At 48.5% G+C, this 9929-nt stretch overlaps 1 pseudogene; it reads right to left on the reverse strand.

Moving 5' to 3' along the window:
* Positions 1-6613: 6613 nt before the first annotated feature.
* LOC134391946 (polypeptide N-acetylgalactosaminyltransferase 6-like) lies at positions 6614-8127 on the reverse strand (annotated as a pseudogene).
* Positions 8128-9929: the final 1802 nt, after the last annotated feature.

The following is a 9929-nucleotide window of genomic DNA, read 5'->3' on the forward strand; positions in this document are numbered from 1 at the left end:
CAGCCCTGGAAGCAATGCTGGAGTCCTTACTAGAGGAGGACCCCACGACAGCACACCTCCTCCGAATCTTAGATGTAAGTACATTGAAGCAAGGGTGGAAAAGACATTTTTATGTGCTGGATAGGGTGACCCTATGAAAAGGAGGACAGGGCTCCTGTATCTTTAACAGTTGCATAGAAAAGGGAATTTCAGCAGGTGTCATTTGTATATATGGAGAACCTGGTGAAATTCCCTCTTCATCACCACAGTGAAAGCTGCAGGAGCTATACTAGAGTGACCAGATTTAAAAGAGGGCAGCGCACCTGCAGCTTTAACGGTTGTGACAAAGAGGAAATTTCACCAGGTTCTCCATATATACAAATGACCCCTGCTGAAATTCCCTTTTCAATACAACTGTTAAAGATACAGGAGCCCGTCTTCCTTTTCATAGGGTCACCCTAGCGCTGGAGGTGAAGGACAAGATGGATTAATAAGATGAATATCACTGAGGAGCAAATTATTTGGGGGTGCACAACTGCCAGTAGCATGTCATCAAGACTGGGGAAGATGTTCGCCCAGCACAACGTTTCTGAGGTGTTGCTTCCCCTTACAGCACATCCACTTCTGGTTCCAGTCGAAGGATGTGAAGGAGAGAGCCAGGGCCATCAGGAACAGCGCCTCCATCCTTCGCTTCGCTACTAGGATGGCGGGCTTTGACGTAAGTAGCCCACAGGTGCAGACAGGTGCTTTGGCTCAAAAGGGCTGCAGAGTTCTGGGCTGGAAAGCACGAAACCTAGAGAAGTGGGCCAAAATTCCCATTGCTCTTTCCCTTTGCTGTGCGGAGCACATTGGGGTTCCTTATAGCAAAGTGCCATCGTTCTGAGCTTCCTCGTTCAGCTTGCTTTGTGAGGGAGTTGCTCTTCTGGCAGTATACAGATCGATGGAGATTAAAATCCCACTTTCTCTCCTTCCCCCTAGAACACCTGTGAGCTCCCGCAGCTGGGCCGCTATGTAGCCGAGTTCTCCATTTGCATCAATGACTCCCAAAACATCATCGGTCGCCAGGCCAGGGAGGCCGTGTTCCGCTTGTATGAACTAGCGGTCCACCAGAAAGGTAAGTTAGCGACAGCAGCTACTTGCTGGAACATAATGCATTCTACCAAATGCCCTGGTTTCCTATACCAAGAGAAACTGAAGAGCAACTATTTATTTATTTATTGATTGATTTATTAGATTTTTATACCGCCCAATAGCCGAAGCTCTCTGGGCGGATCACAAAAATTAAAACCATAATAAAACTACCAACAGGTTAAAAACACAAATACAAAATACAGTATCAAAAGCATACTGTCTCAGTTCTTGTCTCAGTTCTTCACACAAGAGACTACCATCTTATTCAGTTGTAATTTCCTGATACCGTTCTCCCTTCCTGAGGGCCGGACCAAGACATTTGGCTGTCTGAGGCACAACCAGGCGTGCCCTCCCCACCCTATCCCATCCCACCACACCCCACTCCGCCATCCAAAGCCGCCACCCAAAGCCAGCCAATTTATTTAGGCAGTTGAGGCAGAAAACCTTACACACACCCCACCCGCCCCCAGTAGAAAAAAAATACAGTGGTAACAACCTGAATAACTAAAGATTTGCTGCCCTCAAAGTCTGCTGCCTGAGGAAGCCACCTTTACTCTGCCTGATGGGAAGGCCTGCACTACCATAGGCCCCCGCCTTGTCCCCTGTTTCTTGGCATTCAAGAGCATGTGAGATTCCTTCTGGTGAGGCAGACTTGAACCTTCTTTACCTCAGTCTTGCCTTAGACCACTGTGACAATTAGTTAGGAGAAGCGTCAGAGAAATCCTCTTAAGATTTCTCCAGAGAGCTCCGGCTATTGGGCGGTATAGAAATGTAATTAATTAATTAATTAATTAATTAAGAGATAAGTCTGGAGGCAGCCCTCACAAACCCAAGAGCCGCTATGTGAGAAAGATCCAGAATCATCATGAGTGGGCAACCTGGGGCCCTCCAGAGGATGCTGGATTGCAACTCCCATCATCCCTCACCATTGGCTAGGCTAGCTGGGGATGATGGAAGCTGCAGTCCCAAAACATCTGGAGGGTCCCACATTCTCCTTTCCTGCCATAGATCATCATGTTCAGACCAATAAAGCTTTATCTCTTGGTGTCTCTCTGTCAGGGATGACCATGGACAACACAGAGGAGCTCTGGAGCAGAAAATATGAGTTCGAACCAAAGCTGCTCTCTTACATTAACATCATGCGAGTTGGAGAGGTAAGAATGTCCCTCTGAGAAGGCTCCCCCGCCCCCGTGATGAGGTTATTACTTGTTATTTTTTTACCTAGTACAACCAAAGTACACGGCCCTTTACAGAGTAACCTGAGCAGAAGAGACAGGTTGGGACGTACAATTTAAATTGTGAGTGTGTAAGAAAATATTGAAAGAGAAAAGGGAAAGGAAGAAAGGTGAATATATATGCAAGTCCAATAGACATCTTTTGACTTCGTTTTGGTGGGAAAAGAAGACTGGGGCCCTGTTCAGAAGACATCTTAAATCATAGCTTTAACCACGATGAATAAGGCAAAAAGCCTTATTCACCATGGTTAAAGCTGTGGTTTAAGGTGCCTTCTGAACAGGGCCAAAGAGATGTTCATTGTCTATTTTTAGGTGTTTGGAAAGATCTTTACTGAAGAGCAGCGATGGTCTTTTCTCAATGTGGCTCTGCTCGCCATCTACCACCCCCTGCTAAGGGTGTGTGAAGCTGGGCTCCTCCTGGTCTACTCCCTCCTGGGCAGTGGAGAACAGCTGCTGGGGAATGAGGTGAGCTGCAGGGTCTGGCTTGCTTGGGCAGGGAGGGGGCAGGCCTCAACGCAGGGCTCCCCAACCCCTTGGGGTCACTGGGCACAGCTGGGAGTTTGAAAGTGTTGTGGGTGCTCTCACAACATGGCCACCCTGGTGTTGTTTACTGATCATCAAATGGTTAAAATGGTGGGTGGGGATGGTTACAAAATACTTATTTCCCAGAAGGCAAAGTGGTGAGACTCAAAGAAAAGTGCCCCAGAACCTCAGTACAGATCAGAGGTGGGGTCTGAGGTCTAAAACACCCAAACACTTTGAAACCAAATAAAGGAGGTGTTGGAGGGAACCACCTGGCTTTGCAGTTTGCCAGCATCCCAGTTGGGTGAATTTTTTTAAAAAATCTTAAGAAATAAAACAAAAATCAGGAGGGAGCCTGGAGGGCCCAAAGAGAGATGTCCATGAACAAATCAGTGCCCGTGGGCTCCATGTTGGAGATACCATCTTTAAAGTGCCAGCCCTTTTCTTGGATTAAAAATGGTTTCTAACATTGGGGGATTTTTCTTCCACCTCTCCAGGCATGGGAAGTGAAAAACAAGATCCGCCACCAGCTCCAGAAAATCCGGGTGTTTAAAGAGCTGCCCGTTGCCATCCAGAGCCTCTCTGCGTGCAAAGGTATCTACTTTTTTTAAACTGTTAACCTTGAAATCCACCAGTTACACACTGTTACAGAAGACACATCCTTAGAATTAAAGCATTCTGAGGCCAGGAATCAACTGAACAGAGCTCAGAGTCTTTTCCAGGTTACCCAAACCCTTCTTCATTTCAGAAGGATGAATTTAGGGTCAAGGGGAGATATTTTGTTGTCGCAAGATGTCCTTGCCAATCTACTAATAGATACAAACCTACCTTCTGCCCATCCCTGCTGTAGTGTGTGTGCACCCAAATATCCTAGTGGTCATGTCTAGATTGGTCAGAAACATGTTTATGCCTCAGATCAGTCCTTTCTTGACAACATGCGCAAGTGCACCACATCAAGAACACTGCGAACCATGGCAGATCAGCTCCCATGGTTATGAGCCATAGCAGGTGTGCCATGGACATGTGCCAGTATCCAGGGGCCTCGGACCCTGCTGTATCCATCCCAGCCCTGTCCTCCTCCTCCTCCTCCTCCTCCTCCTCCTCCTCCTCCTCCTCCTCCTCCTTCAAGGGCCTAGACATCCAAGCTGGACAATCCAGTTTGAATGAACTTTCTGGGTGTCTATCTGGAAAATGCATCCAGAAAAGTTTGGGTGGATACCCATCCCTGATGAGCTTCTGGCCCAGGTACTCTCCTCTAGCTGCACTTTTTGTGTTCTGTAGCTCATTACTCTCCCAAGGCTACACTAGATGAACCACTGGCCATGCCAGCTGGCAAACACCATTCTTGCCGAGAAAGTCCCTACACCCAAGCCCCAGGTTTGGAAGCAGCAGTTCCCACCTACTTTAGGCGCTTTAATGCTAGCACCAAGCCATAAACCATGTTGCCACATTTTAATACATCCTATCTAGTGTACTGGTCAGAGAGGTGGACGGTTAAGAGGTTCAACTCCCAAAGGCCCAGGTTCAAATTCCCACTCAGTCACAAAGCTCACTGGTTAGCCTTGGACCAGTTACTCTTTCTCAGCCTAACCTAACAGGATTGTTGGGAAGATAAAATGGGGGTGGACAGAACCATGTACACCACTCTGAGCTTCTTGGAGGAAGGGAGGGATAAAAAGGATATCATCTGTTGCTGCTATCACTATTGCTCTGCTGACCTTTCCTTCCTTACCATGTCCTGAATCTCATAGAATTACATCCCCTTTCTCTTCTCTCCCACCCAGGTGATGTGCTGGTGGAGGATCTTGACGTCGCAGAGCACTAAACCGCCTTTTGCCATGCCCTCACCAGAGGAATCCTCCTCAGAGGATGAAACAGGGCCTCCAGAAACCAGGGGGACACCGCCCCATTCCCTGGCACCAGACCAGGAGGACCCTGGGCCATCAGAGGAGACAACTTCCCTGTCAGGAACATCGGCTTGGGTTAATGCTTGGCCTTGTGGTCAGCCCTACATCTAAGACTGCTCCGAGCCTTTGTGGAGGTGGGGGCTTTAGCCCAGGAAACCATCCCGTTAAAGAAGCAGATGGCCCAGCTGACAGCTGATATCAGCAGGCTCCAGGCTCAGATGCCTGTGCAACGGCCTGTAGCTGCACCTCCCAGGCGGAAGTGCCCTGTAGCAGCTCCTGGGAAGCTTGATGGCTCACCTGAGCAGTTCCCTGCTTTCCTGGCACAGCGTGTGCTGTATATGGAATTGCGCCCTGAGGACTTCTGAAAGGACAAGACCAGGGTTGCGTTCCTGATCAGTCTGCTGATCGGGTCTGCTGCCAAATGGGCAACCCCGTACCTGCTACAGGCCAGTCTGCTCCTCTCTGATTTCAAAGGCTTTCTAACCCAGATGTGCCAGGTCTACAAGGACCCACAGAAGGTCAAAACCATTACGTGTAACATCAGGTGACTTCAAGGAAGGGAAAATCAGTTACTGAACATACAAATGATTTCCGTCTGGTGTCCTGAGACTTGGAAAAGAATGAAGCGGCCTTAACAAACCAATTTCAGGAAGGCCTGTCTGATGACATCCGTGATGAACTGGCATGAGTAGGAAGACCATCAGCCCTCCAGGCCTTGATTCACTTATGCCAAAGAGTAGATGGATGGCTAGAAAGCCGGCAGCTTGTGCATCATTAGACCCACACCTGGGAATCCAGGCTTTCAGGAGAAACCCGGCTGAAATTGACTCATGAGGAGAAGGACCGTCAGAGACAAGATGGTCTCTGCTTTTGCTGTGGGACCATGGGACACCTTGCAGTCACCTGCCCTGCCAAACCTCCATGGCCTGCAGTTCTGAGAGACGCTGCAAAAACTCAAAAAGTGGATATGGCTCCAGAGCCTTGTCCCTCTGTACAGTTTCGCAAAAACACTTCCTCGTACAAGTGACTCTTCAGTGCCCAGGGCACGCCCTGATGCATAGCATTGCTGTGATGGATTTGGGAGCCTTAAGCAATTTTATGGACATTGCCTTTGCTGCTGCTCACCAGATCCTAACTCTGCCCACAAGCCACCCAGTGGTGGTAGAGACAATTGATGGCAGGCCTGTGACTTCAGGGCCTGTCATTGATAGCATCAAAATGTGTCCCTCACCCTGGAGATCCAGGAACATAAATAGGAACTTCATTTCTATCTGGCAGCGACACCACACTTTCCCCTGGTATTGGGAATGACTTGGCTGGCCCTCCATGACCCGCAGATATCCTGGTCCCAGAGTGACCTAACTTTTTCCTCCCTATATTGTCAGGAGCACTGCTTACCTGAAAGAGGGAGCTCCACATTGGAGGAGATGCCACTGCCTGACCTCAAGGATCTTCCTGCTAAATACAGTGCTCCATCGGCTCCATGAACACCGTTTAGATGCCCAGACAATTTTGCAGCCACCCAGATCCTGCTATCTATGGCAGAGCGGGTCCGGGTTCAGCAGCAGCAAGACAAATATGCACAGGCCCACTCCGTGAATGTCAAGATCCAGGTACCCCAGAAAATTCCCTTTTTTCAGTCCAAAACAGACTCTTCTACAACCGGGAACATCTTTATACCCCATCAGGGTGCCTCCAGGCAGAAGTATATCAGCTTTGCCAATGCAGCTGACCAGCAAGACATTCCGGCCTTTTCAAGACCCTCCACTTAGTTACTAGGGTCTTTTGGTGGCCTAAAATACAGGAAGAGAAACTGCTCAGCAAGAGAAACTGCTCAGTTCATTTCGAACCTTCATTTCTAATAGCTCCAAAGAAAGCTGGCGTAAGGTCTGGGATGAAGATCTCCGGATAAACACTTTGTACATACCAGGTGAAGTTTTTGCAATGTAACCGCTCGTTCAGCTCAAGACGCTCAGTAAGGTCTCCGTGTGTTTTCTCTCTAGCCATCTGCGAGGCCCGCTGGTTCCTCCTGTCAAAGATTTCCTTGTAGTCATCCATCCAGACTTCTGCAAAGTACACCTGGTTCCTGGAGATCACTTGAGTCCCTTTCAGGAAGGTGTGGAGACTTTTGGAACGGAACACGTGGCCAACGACTGAGCAAGGAATGATCTCCAGCTGACCTCCACTGCCAAACCTGAAAGGACATCTCCACATTTCCCCCTCCCCAGATCTCCATCTGGCTGTCGTATGAGCCGATGTGTTCAAAATAGGACATGGAGATGGCAAAGAGGCCACCAGCAAATGTGGGGGTCTTGATAGGATAAGTCTCATCTTTCCTCCTCTGCCTCTCATGTTGAGGGATGGACTCCCATCCCAAAGTCAGACTCCAGTCAAAGTCCCCTCGACTGTGCACCTTCCCATATTGAGTTGGCTTGGAGAACTCAAAGGTGTTCAATTGTGAAGATATCTGGACTGACCACAGCTGTGGGCTCTTCAGTAATTCGCGATAAGAGAGGCTCTAACCACCCATGGAAACATTCACAGTGAGCATCCAGGAATGTGAGTACATCTCCTGTAGCAACGCTGGCACCGAGCAATCGGGCTGTTATTAAACCCTTCCTTTCCAGCTGCCAGACGACCTTCACTATCTGCAATTGCTTCACATAGTTGTCTAACTCTTCTTTCAAGTAATCATCTGTACTGGCATCGTCCACAAGAATGATTTCTTTTAGCAATATAGCTGGGGAGGCATACAGAACACTGCACACAGTGCGAAGCAAAGTTGACCAGGCCTCGTTATGGAAAACGATGACGACGCTGGTGGTCGGGAGGGGAGGGCATCGTTTGAATTGTTGGTCGATACACTCTGGAGGCCGGCTGTCTGGTCTTAAGGCCCTTTGGAGAGAGATCCGGTCAGTGGCATAGGCATTGAAACAGTGCTTGTCGTAGCCACGTTCTTTCGCTTTCGTCTCCTCTGGTATCCACTGGTCCTTCTTGAAAGGTTTGCCATCAGCTCCTGGGCTATTGGGGTCTTGGGGTGGACATTCCATGAAGGGCTTCAGTTCTGCTGGTGTGTAATATCCCGGCAGGCAGGACTTGCTGTTCCGGACAGGCACCTCTTGCTGAACCGGAGCCCCAATCTGCAGCTTTGGCCTGGAGTCCTGGATGTTGTTGACGGCTCCCATCATTATGTCAATCATTTGGTCTTTCCTGACCACAGCGTTCTTTAGCCAAGGCTCCTCCCTTTGGTCCCCATTGCTCACATCCCTTTGCATGATGAAGAGGAAGTCCACAAAGGCAATGCCCCCCAAAGCCAGCTTCAGTGGGCCGTAATGTCTTCAGAGCAGCCTCATCGTGAGCGTGGCTTCGGCGACTACTCCTACATCAAAGACGCAGCCTCTTCAAACCTCTGCTTATTCTGTGGAATCTCACCATCTTTCTTCAAACTGAAAACGGGCATCTGGAAAAGTTTGGGTTGAAAGGAGCCCATTTAGAACCTTTTCTGCCTACATGGTTTACCAGAATCCATAGTCTCAGACCACAGCACCCAGCTTCTGGCTCATTTCTGGCAAACCCTGTTATAATCATTGGACCTACAACTCCACCTCTCTTTGGCCCATCATCTCCAAACAGATGAGCAAACTGAGAGTACCAACACTACCCTTGAACAGTACCTCCGGTGCTATGTCAACTTTCACAGGACAATGGGGCAGAATTGCTGCCCTTAGCGGAGTTTGCATACAAGTCCCAGCATTCCTCTACCCACCAAACACCATTTTTGTACATTATGGGTACCACCCATGATACTTCCCTTCGGTCTCTCCACCATCGTTAGTTCTAAACACAGATCAAGTAATTCAGAAACTCTACATCAGGTCTTATGGGAGCGACTGGATTGGGCCAAAGAAGCATATAAACGCAGTTAAACAATATCAAGCTGACCCAACATTGGCGGTGGGAGATCAGGTATGGCTATCATCACGGCATCTCTCCGCACACCAACCCATCCGCTGCATACTGGACTGCCTGCCTGTGCTAGGACGCTTTGCCTGTTTGCCTGGTCCTGCTTTGCTTGAACTCCCTCAAACAGAAGCCTGTCTGTTGGAACATTTGCCTTCGTTATTACTGAGCCTTGTGGTCAGCCCTATAACTAAGACTGTGACAGCCAACAGAAGACCCCTGTCATCACTTTCTTTCTCTTTTCTTCCCTTCCCTTTCCATGTTTCTCTTCTGTCTTTTTCCCTCCTTCTCTTCCCCCCTTCCTGCCTTTTTTTCCTTTCTCCTCTGCTGGGCACAGCTGGAGAAAATGGGACACAGTCATTTCCCCCCTCCAGCTGTGGATGCGCTAGTCTATCTCTATCTGACAAGGTTTTTTTAGAAACTCCATAACTCCCAGATCTTTTTCAAACCAGATGTAAATAAACCATAGGAGCACTTGTGACAATGTGCTGCACTAGTGCTGCACCATTTTGGGGGTATTGCCTGAAGCATCTAACCCTTCATTGACAACCCAGAACTGAGTGAGTTATTTTGTTTGGTCAGTTTGGCTTTTAAGTTGTGCCAAGAGAGTAGCCCTTTTCAGCTTTCTGGGCTCAATTTTGAGGGTATTTTCCTTCTTTATTCGTCTCTGTTTGAGTGTGTATATATAGTTTTCTCCTTATTAGTAGAGCAGCTTAGCATTAAAACCATGCACACTGTGATACAAGTGTGAAATTTGGTATGGTGGTATTTATAACCATGTAGTTTAAAATTAGATATGGGGCAGCTCAGGAAAAAATGGTAACAGCCGTCATCTTGGAAAATGGTGCCCAAAATTCAGTTTTTTCACAATAGTGCTGTTATTTTTTATCTCACAGAAAAGATTTCTCATTACAAATTTAAAAAGCATGAAATTTGCTACCAAAAAGAAAAGCTCCTCATTAAGCTTTTCTAGGCGCAACACTTGTCGAGATAGTAAGGTTTTATTCCTACCCATTTGTCCGAGAAGTCAACAACAGGGCCGGCGCTACCACAAGGCGAACTCGGCAGCCGCTTAGGGCGCAAGCCTCAGAGGGGCACAGCAGCACTGCCCAAGCACCACTCGATAGGGGCTGACGGTGCGGATCATCGCTGGGCTCCGTCGCCCCAAAGCAGGGAGAAGCCCTACCGGGAGAGA

Source organism: Elgaria multicarinata, chromosome 2, assembly GCF_023053635.1.
Source record: "Elgaria multicarinata webbii isolate HBS135686 ecotype San Diego chromosome 2, rElgMul1.1.pri, whole genome shotgun sequence".
In the NCBI taxonomy this organism is placed as follows: Eukaryota; Metazoa; Chordata; class Lepidosauria; order Squamata; family Anguidae; genus Elgaria; species Elgaria multicarinata.